The sequence below is a fragment of the Vicia villosa genome, unplaced genomic scaffold (genome assembly GCF_029867415.1).
Source record: "Vicia villosa cultivar HV-30 ecotype Madison, WI unplaced genomic scaffold, Vvil1.0 ctg.001659F_1_1, whole genome shotgun sequence".
In the NCBI taxonomy this organism is placed as follows: Eukaryota; Viridiplantae; Streptophyta; class Magnoliopsida; order Fabales; family Fabaceae; genus Vicia; species Vicia villosa.
The window spans coordinates 417625-428167 of NW_026705690.1; positions in this window are offsets into that span (position 1 = coordinate 417625).

Genomic DNA, 10543 nt, shown 5'->3' on the forward strand with positions numbered 1-10543 from the left:
AAGCCCCAAGCCCCTTTTGTACATACCCATTCCAGTACATGAAATTAGGTATTTCATTGTACGCCTTTTGTACATATCTCAATCAGTTTGATTTTTTTTAACTTTGAATAACAAACCAAAAATGAAGGTTTCTTTAAATCTTCCCAAAAATATACCATGGGCCTCCATGTAGGTATAAGTCCCAAGCCCTTTTGTAAATACCTGTTTACATAGCTTTGAATAAACTCAAATGGGCCTCTCCCCGAGTGAGTCCCGAGCCCTGTGTATACAAATGGATCATGCTTACAGGTATATTTCCTTCATAAACTCCATTATATACACACACTTTGTCATATATAACTGTTCATATAACTGTTCATATTTGTTCATGTACTTGTGCATATTTGTTTGTACTTGTTCATATGTGTGATTGTGTTATATATACTTGTTCAACTTAGTACAACACTAGGTTCCCCATAGCCTCCTATTGAGCTTCGTGCAAAGAATCTCCCTAGTTTAGGTTAGGACATAGAGTATGGTTTCCCGGTGAAATCGCTCTAAGAGCCCAAACCAACTATACCATGCCTCCCCTTGGGCTTTGTACAAACGAGTGACCCTCCCATAGCCTCCTCTTGGGCTTACAATGCAAGGACCCTGGATTGTCCCTCCCATAGCCTCCTCTTGGGCTTCGTACAAGGACCCACGGGCTTCTTATAAGCATCCCCAATATCCAAATCAAATACCCTAGGAGATTAGACATTTTTCATCTCTATGCTAGGAGTATCTCTTATATATCATCACAAACAATCAATCAATCAAACTTCTTTTTGCCACAAGGCTGGCTAATCAATCAAACTGTTTTACCACCGTACTGGATGATTAATCAAAGTTTTTGTCACAAGGCTGACTTCATTGAAACTTTTGCCACAAGGCTGGCTGATTAATCAAAACTTTTTGTCACAAGGCTGACTTCATTGAAAGTTTTTGCCACAAGGCTGGTTAAACAAACAAAAATCAAACAGATGTATGTGATGATATAGATTAGATACATCTAGCATTTAGACGACATTTGTCTATTTTCCTTTGCTTCCACTAGCATAAGTGGGAACTACGATTGCTCTGACTTTCTCAACATCCCTTTGAGAATACGTAGGCACAAGGTCGATCCTTGGCGAGCAAAACAAAACAAAAAAAACCATTCAAACCTTAGCACCCGTAGACCCCGAGCTACAGATGCTCTGATTCCCTCTAAGGGATATGTATGCAGAGGATCGCGATGATCTTTGCGAGCATAATCAAACAAACACCTTAGGTCCCACCTATTTCACAAGAACCTCCACCACAACAAGAATGGAATAAACAAAACAAAGAAACCTATAGAGTACTATAGATACGTTGGGTGCTAATACCTTCCCTTCGTATAACCAACCCTCTTACCCGGAATCTCTCCCCCACTTTTTAGGTTATTGCAGCTTTTTTCCTTTTCCTACTTTGGAAACAATAAAAAGTTTGGTCGGTACAAAAGAAAAATCATTTTTTTTGAGCACTCGAGCCCAAAGAAGGCATCAGGTGTCTCATTCACAAAAAAGAGGAACAAAACGGTTTTTCGCCCGCGACAGAAAAATGGCGACTTCACTGGGGACCATCTTTTTATTGTTTCCAAAGAAAGGGTTATTTCTATTTGTTATGTTTTTATTCTTGTTACATGTGTGGTTCCTTGGTTCTGTTACCTGTGTGATTCTGTTACAAGTGATACATTATGGACAAATCCTAACCCGGATTAAGTACACATAAGAATTAGGTGGAGGGTATAGTCATGTATGGCATACAAGGAGTTCAGTCCTTAAAAAGTCAGCATGAGAATCCTTCCGCTCAGTGGAGGTTCCTTGTTTGTAGTATATGTTTAGCAAGTTCAGTTGCGAAGACATTATTGCTTTCATTGAACTGTAGAAGCTGAGTTGGCTGTAGAACCCCAACCCATCCTGGCCTTATTAGGACGTGGTGCAGAAACGATCCAGGTGAAGACTTGGATAGTTGTCATGCGGAGAACCACACTCAGACGAGTTTTTCTTGAGAATATTTCTAGCTCACAAGTTCAGTTGTGCAAGCCGGTAATATCCGAAAGAAAAATGTAGACTCTGACGTATCAGTAGAACATGTTTTGCAGGTGATAAACCCTAGTACTATCCCATGTTTGGTTCTCTGACCTCATGCTCGTGACGCTGGACCTTTGAACCTATGTGTACTATGTTTGAATTACCATGTTTGTAGTACCATGTTTGCGTTACCATGTTTGAACTACCATGTTTGCTTTACCATGTTTGAATATGTGGCATCCATGCATTCATGCATTCATACATTCATTAAAAAACCCATCTTTTTCCATAAAAACATGATTTTTCCAAAAAAAAATTTAGAGAATTTTCTTTGCAAACATTATAGGATTAAGTTATGGAGTGGGTAAAAAGGCATACCAAAAAGTACGATTTCAAAATGCCTAATGTGGAAAGGCTGAAAGAGTTAGCATCTTCTGTACAAGATCCTTCTGATTTTAGGAAAAGCCATGGAAAACTTTTGCCTATCTTGAACACTCATGTTGATGAAGGACTTCTCAAAACTCTGGTTCAGTTTTATGATCCCGTCTACCGGTGTTTTACCTTTCCAGACTATCAGTTGGTACCAACCTTGGAAGAATATGCCGACCTTTTGGGTATTCCTGTATCTGACAAAATACCTTTCAATGGTTTGGAAGCCATTCCTAAGTCACCAGTCATTGCAGCAAGTATCCACTTGAAGAAATCTGAAATAGAAAGTAATTGGACTACTAAAGGAAACTTTCCGGGTTTAACTTCGCAGTTTCTAATAAAGAAAGCTTTTGATTTCATTGACACTGGTAGCATGATAGCTTTTGAAGCTGTATTAGCCTTGCTCATCTATGGGTTGGTTCTGTTTCCCAACGTCAACGACTTTGTTGATATCAACGCCATAAAGATCTTTCTGAATGGAAATCCTGTTCCGACTTTGCTTGGTGACATGTATTTCTCTGTTCATCATAGGAATCGCCAAGGCGGTGGAATTATTGTATGTTGTGCACCTCTTTTGTACAAATGGATTGTTTCACACTTACCTAAGTCTCCTATTTTCACGGAAAACCGAGAAGGCTTACGTTGGCCTCGAAGACTTATGTCTCTTACTAATAATGATATTCATTGGTATACCTTGGCTCGCTGTGGTACAGAAACCATTGATAGTTGTGGAGAGTTCGCCAACGTACCTCTCATTGGCACACAAGGAGGAATTAACTATAATCCGGTCCTAGCCCGACGACAACTCGGGTATGCAAATTCAGTCAAACCAATTGGTCTCGCAGTGGAATGCTACTTTTACCGAGAAGGGGAGGATCCTCAAAGGTTGAAGACAAGAATGGTGAGAGCTTGGTACGACGTTCGAAGAAAAGAAAAAGGTGGAGAAAGAAACTGCATTGCTACAAACGCCTATACCTGCTGGGTAAAGAAAAGAGCAAAGGAGTTTCAAATGCCTTATGATTATGAAAAACCCATGTTCCCTTTGGTGTCTCAACTACCCAATGTTCCCATTAACAATGTGGAAGAATACCAAGAGATTTTAGCCAAGATGAGGTTAGAAAAAGACGCTTGGGAAGAAAAGTTTCGTAAAACTGATAAGGAAAATAGAAAGTTGAAGAAAAGAGTGAAAGATCACGAAGAAACTCTCTATTATCAAGATGGATGGCTCATGAGCAAAGATGAGAAGATCCGTCAGAAAGATGCCGCAATCAGAAGATACATCAAAGAAAGCAAGAAGAATCTTGAAGCCTCGACAAGCAACGCTCCGACTCCTGATGATTGGAAGAATGTTGTCGACGAACTGAGGGCTGAAAAGGCCAAATTGAAAGCTTACTATGAGAAAGAAATCATGAAGCTCAAGCTGCACAACGCATTTGGTTCTTCGTCTGATGAAGATGCCTAGGATTTGTTTAGCTTTTTATTTATCATTTGCTTTTGTAAGGAGCTACGCTCCAATGTTGTAACCTTTCCCATTATTGCAATAAAAAAATGAATGAATAAAAGATTTGTTTGTGTTCAAATGTTTGCAAGGAAATAATCTTTAAAATAATTGGAAAAATCATAAATTGCTTTTTGCATACATCATTCTGCATATCGAGTCTGTTGTATAGAGTCTCATCTTTTGGATCTTTCTCCATTAGATCGTCAAGCTGTCGCGTCTCAAAGTTTCTCGACCGCGCTCGCAATCAGATCACAGATACAATACTCGTTCAAGCAGAAGAAGAGTAATGGAACACTCTGAACAAGAGAATATTGAGCTCCGTGGTACAGTGACCACCCTTCAGGAAAAGTTGGAAAGTCTCACTACTCTGGTTGACTCCTTGATGGCCGCACAGAATCAGCCGCCGCCACCCAACAGTCAAGCAACGGTAACATCTGAAGTCACTACTCCAGTTTCTACAGTTGCGTTCGGTATTCCATCTTTCTCCATGCCAGAAGGTTGGGGCCCGCCTTTCAGCTTTGGTACAAGTTTCCGCCATAATTTCTCTGGGGTTCAAACAGCTACAACTGAAGCGCCTGCTGCACAAGGTTCAGCATTTATTCCACATTCAGGGGTAACTTTTTCCCAAATCACTATGGCACTTTCTCAACCCACTATGACAGTTCCGACCCCTACGGTTCACACTGTTCCTTATGATGGCAATGAGATTTATCATGATCAAGGTGATAGCACGAATCAGCGTAACCTTGTGGGAGATCTCCAAGAGCAGTTTAACAAGATGCAACTGGAAGTTAAGGCTATCCGTGGAAAAGATTTGTTTGGAAAAAATGCCCAGGAGCTATGTTTGGTTCCCAGTGTACAAATACCAGCTAAATTCAAGGTCCCTGACTTTGAGAAGTATAAAGGTAGTTCTTGTCCGCAAAGCCATCTTGTGATGTATGCCAGAAAGATGTCTACTAATGCAGATAATCATCAGTTGCTTATCCATTACTTTCAAGACAGTTTGACTGGTGCCGCACTGAAGTGGTACACAGGTTTGGATAGCACTAATATTCGGACATTCAATGACCTAGGTGAGGCCTTTGTCCGACAATACAAGTATAACTCGGATATGGCTCCAGACAGAGATCAGCTCCGATCCATGGCTCAGAAAGACCATGAAGCTTTCAAAGAGTATGCCCAACGATGGAGAGAAACTGCTGCTCAGATTAATCCACCGTTAAAAGAGAAAGAGATGACAAAGATCTTCTTGAATACTCTCAGTCCGTTTTATTATGAACGCATGATTGCTAGTGCTCCAAGTGATTTCACCGAAATGGTAAACATGGGTATGCGTCTAGAAGAAGGAATTCGAACAGGACGTTTGACTAAAGAAGGTGGATCTTCAAGTGGAACCAAAAAGTTCGGAAGTGGTTTCCCAAAGAAGAAAGAACAAAGTGTTGACATGGTGTCCCAAGGGAAGCCAAGAGGAAACGTCAATCGTCAACGACAGATTGCTGCTATTGCGCCAGTCGTTAATACAGCGCCGAATCCGGGGTTTACTCCTCAGTTTCAGCAACAACAGCCTCGACAACAGGCTCAACAACTTAACAACAATCAGAATCGTGTACAAAGAGCTCCACAGTTTGATCCAATTCCAATGACTTACACAGAATTGTACCCTGCCTTGATTGAAAGAGGCCTTATTCAAACTAAAGCACCACCACCAGTACCTGAGAGACTCCCATGGTGGTACAAAGCTGAGGTCTCATGCCCTTATCATCAAGGAGCACCTGGCCATGATCTTGAGCATTGCATAGCTTTGAAATATGAAGTTCAGAGGTTGGTTAGATCTAATCTCCTCTCATTCAGAAATTTGAATCCAAATGTGCAAGCAAATCCGCTGCCCAATCATGGAGGGCATGTTGTAAACATGGTGTATGGATGTCCTGGTCCATATCGGGTCTATAATATCAACTTCTCAAGAGCAGATTTGGTACAAATGCATGCCACTCTTTGTCGGGGGCAGAATTTTCGCCAGCATCAATACGGTTCCTGTAGAATATGTTGTGTGGATCCTCACGGGTGTTCGATTGTGAGAAGAGATCTCCAAGTTCTGTTGGATAATGGTACTCTTCAGATCTACCGAAATAGGGATGAAAATGAAGTTAACATGATAGGATGTTATCCGCATGAGCTTTTAGTCTCAGATATCAACTCGGAAATGCCTACAGTTAACGTCATCGTTCCTCATTTCAACATGCCTGAGCGCATAGAAGTTACCTACAATAAGCCAAAGGTTCCTATTGCTCCTTTGATCATTTGTCTACCTGGACCTGTTCCTTATGACTCTGACAAGGCAGTTCCATACAACTACAATGCAACAATGATAAAGGATGGACAAGAAGTTCCTTTACCTACTCTTTCATCTGTCGTGAATATCGCCGATGTAAGTCGAGTAACAAGAAGTGGACGTGTGTATACTCCACTACCTCCAAAGCAGCCTGTTGCTCCTACAACCGGACAAAATCCTATCAATACACCAGTAGGGAATCCTGAGGAAATTCCTGTCAGTAATACAAACATTGATGTTGGTCAGTCCAGTGGAACCAATGTCAATCCTGACTTTGACGAAATTTTGAAGCTTATCAAAAGAAGTGAATACAAGATTGTGGATCAGCTTATGCAGACTCCTTCAAAAATCTCAATACTTTCATTGCTGTTGAATTCAGAAGCCCACAGGGAAGCCTTGATGAGAGTTTTGGATCAAGCTTTTGTAGATCATGATGTGACTGTTGATCACTTTGATGGGATAATAGCAAACATAACAGCTTGCAACAATTTAAGCTTCTGTGATGAAGAACTCCCCGAGGAGGGCAGAAATCACAATCTTGCTTTGCACATTTCTATGAACTGTCAGTCAGACTCTTTGTCCAATGTGTTGGTAGACACCGGATCTTCCTTGAATGTGATGCCAAAAACGACTCTTGCTCGCTTGTCTTACCAAGGAATGCCTATGAAATTCAGTGGTGTAGTTGTCAAAGCATTTGATGGATCGCGAAAGTCTGTTATCGGCGAAGTCAACCTTCCCATGACAATTGGTCCACATACATTTCAAATCACTTTCCAGGTCATGGACATTCAAGCTGCTTATAGCTGTCTGTTAGGACGACCATGGATCCACGAAGCAGGGGCAGTAACGTCTACGCTCCATCAAAAGTTAAAATTTGTAACAAACGGAAAATTGGTAACAATAAGTGGAGAACAAGCCTTGATGGTGAGCCATTTATCCAATTTCTCTTTCATCAGTGCTGATGATGTGGAAGGAACTCCGTTCCAAGGTCTCTCTTTAGAAGACGAATCTTCCAAAAAGAAAGCATCAATTTCTTCATATAAAGAGGCAGTGAAAGTAGTGAAAGATGGAACTACCACTGGCTGGGGGCAAGTTGTGATCCCTACCAAGAATGAAACTAGAGCAGGACTCGGATGTTCACCAACATTCTCAAACTGCACCAAGAAGGATGAAACCCTTCGACCGATCAAAGAAACATTCATTAGTGGAGGATTCCTTAACCCAATTCCTCAAGAGGTTAATGTCCTTATCGAAGAATGTATCGAAGAAGGTCTACCTGATCCTGAAGAAGAATGGAAATGTTATCTCAATGACTCGGGATACATATCTCAGGAAGAACCATATCCTCCTTCAGAGAAAACAAGTGCTAAAGAAATTCCGCCTATTCCTGCAGAGGTTTGGGACACCTTGGGACAACCAAGTGGAAAATTTGATTACATGGTGAAATACACTGCACCTGAAAGTTACAAGATTGCGATTGAGGATATCCAACCAACCGGATGGGTAGATCCCTTTGAATATAATAGTCAACCAGAAGAGGCTTATCAGCCCTGTCAATTTTCTCAGCAGCCTGAAATTACTGAAGATTTCGGATTCAATGCATCTGCCAAGGTTCACAATCCTGAAGATGGTTACTATCACATAAATGCCATTTTTGAAGATGAAGGGGAAGATGGTCCCGCAACTGACTCAGAAAGTGTCGCTGACAATGAGTCTCTTCATCCTGAAGACTGGGAAATACATCCTGAAAATTCTGAAGATTGTGACTCATCTTATGCTCTTCAAGAAGTAGAAGAAGACCATTTCAACTCTACAAAGAACAAGGTTGACAAACCAGGACCTTCAAATCCTGCTCGACCAGCGGTCAATGTCAATGCTGAAGATCACTCTGGGGAGGATTTTCCTGAATACATAATACACAGAGGAGTTCGTTGCTACTGGAAGGCTGTCGACGTTCCGAATGTTGTTCGCCGCTCAAAGTAATCACCTCGCTGTTATTTTGACCTCCTGCCTTGCCCAAAGCAGAGAGATGTTTTATAGGGCTTTGCTTTTAAATGTTCCGCCCAAATAACTTTGTGTATAGGGCTTTGTTTTAAAAGTTTCCCTCTTTGTCCTGCCCAAGACAAATGAGTTTGTGTTTAGGGCTTTGTTTCAAAAATGAATCATAAATAAAGTGTCATTTTGAATTCCCTACACTATGTGTTTTATTTTTTGCTTTTTCTGGAAATGGTAATCCTAAAAAACCAAAATAAAAAAATAATAAAAAAAAAAAAAACTTTTCAAAAAAAATCTGCATACACTCTTGCATTCATAAATTTTCTGAAATAGATATAAATCACATGTGCAGATTTACTATTGATAAACCCATTGAATGCAATAATCCTATGCCCTCTCCCAACTTTGAGTTTCCTGTGTTCGAAGCCGAAGAAGAGGAAGAAGAGGAGATCCCGGACGAGATCTCTCGATTACTTAAGGCCGAGGAAAGAGCCATTCTGCCTCACAAAGACCCTTTAGAAAAGATCAATTTGGGTTCTGAAGAAGACAAAAAAGAAGTGACCATTGGATCGCTGCTTGATGCTGATATCAAGAGTAAGTTGACAGACCTTCTCAAAGAATATGTTGACGTGTTTGCCTGGTCCTACCAAGACATGCCTGGGTTGGATACCAATATTGTTCAGCATTACTTGCCATTGAAGCCAGAATGTCCGCCAGTTAAGCAGAAATTGCGAAGGACTCACCCTGATATGGCTAACAAGATCAAAGTGGAAGTTCAAAAGCAACTCGACGCAGGTTTTCTAGTCACCTCAGAGTATCCTCAATGGTTGGCCAACATAGTGCCAGTTCCGAAGAAAGATGGCAAAGTCAGAATGTGTGTTGACTACCGTGACCTGAATAAGGCCAGTCCAAAAGATGACTTTCCATTACCGCATATCGACATGTTGGTTGATAACACCGCTAAGTTCAACGTCTTTTCCTTCATGGACGGGTTCTCCGGTTATAATCAGATCAAGATGGCTCCTGAAGACATGGAGAAGACATCTTTCATCACCCCATGGGGTACCTTTTGCTACAAAGTGATGCCGTTTGGATTAAAGAATGCAGGCGCAACTTACCAAAGGGCAATGACTACTCTCTTTCATGACATGATGCATAAAGAAATTGAAGTATATGTGGACGACATGATAGCCAAGTCCAGCACAGAAGAAGAACATATTGAATACCTTTTGAAGTTGTTTCAACGACTAAGGAAATATCAGCTTCGCTTGAATCCTAACAAATGTACTTTTGGGGTTAGATCTGGAAAACTCTTGGGTTTCATTGTCAGCCAAAGAGGAATTGAAGTAGATCCCGACAAAGTCAGAGCTATTCAAGAGATGCCTGCACCAAAAAACTGAAAAGCAAGTAAGAGGATTTCTCGGACGATTGAACTACATCTCCAGATTTATCTCTCAAATGACTGCTACTTGTGGGCCGATTTTCAAGCTTCTCCGCAAAGATCAAGGGGTTGTATGGACTGAAGATTGCCAGAAAGCGTTCGACAGTATCAAGGAGTACCTGTTAGAACCACCAATATTGATTCCTCCAGTTGAAGGAAGACCGTTAATCATGTACCTTACTGTGTTGGAAGAATCCATGGGTTGTATGCTTGGACAACAAGATGAAACCGGTAAGAAGGAGCATGCCATCTATTACTTGAGTAAGAAATTCACAGACTGTGAGTCTCGTTACTCCATGCTCGAAAAAACATGTTGTGCTTTGGCTTGGGCTTCAAAACGTCTCCGCCAATACATGATCAACAATACTACTTGGTTAATCTCCAAAATGGATCCGATCAAGTATGTCTTTGAAAAGCCTGCCTTAACAGGAAGGATTGCCCGATGGCAAATGTTGTTATCCGAATATGACATTGAATACCGTGCTCAAAAAGCAGTCAAAGGAAGCATTCTCGCCGATCACTTGGCGCATCAACCAATTAATGAATATCAATCTCTCAAGTTTGACTTTCCTGATGAAGATGTCTTGTACTTGAAGATGAAAGATTGTGACGAACCGTTACCTGAAGAAGGTCCTGAGCCTGGATCAAGATGGGGCCTAATTTTTGATGGAGCAGTAAACGCTTTTGGCAATGGAATTGGGGCAATCATCATCACTCCCAAGGGTACTCATATCCCGTTCTCCGCCAGATTGCTATTTGATTGCACCAAC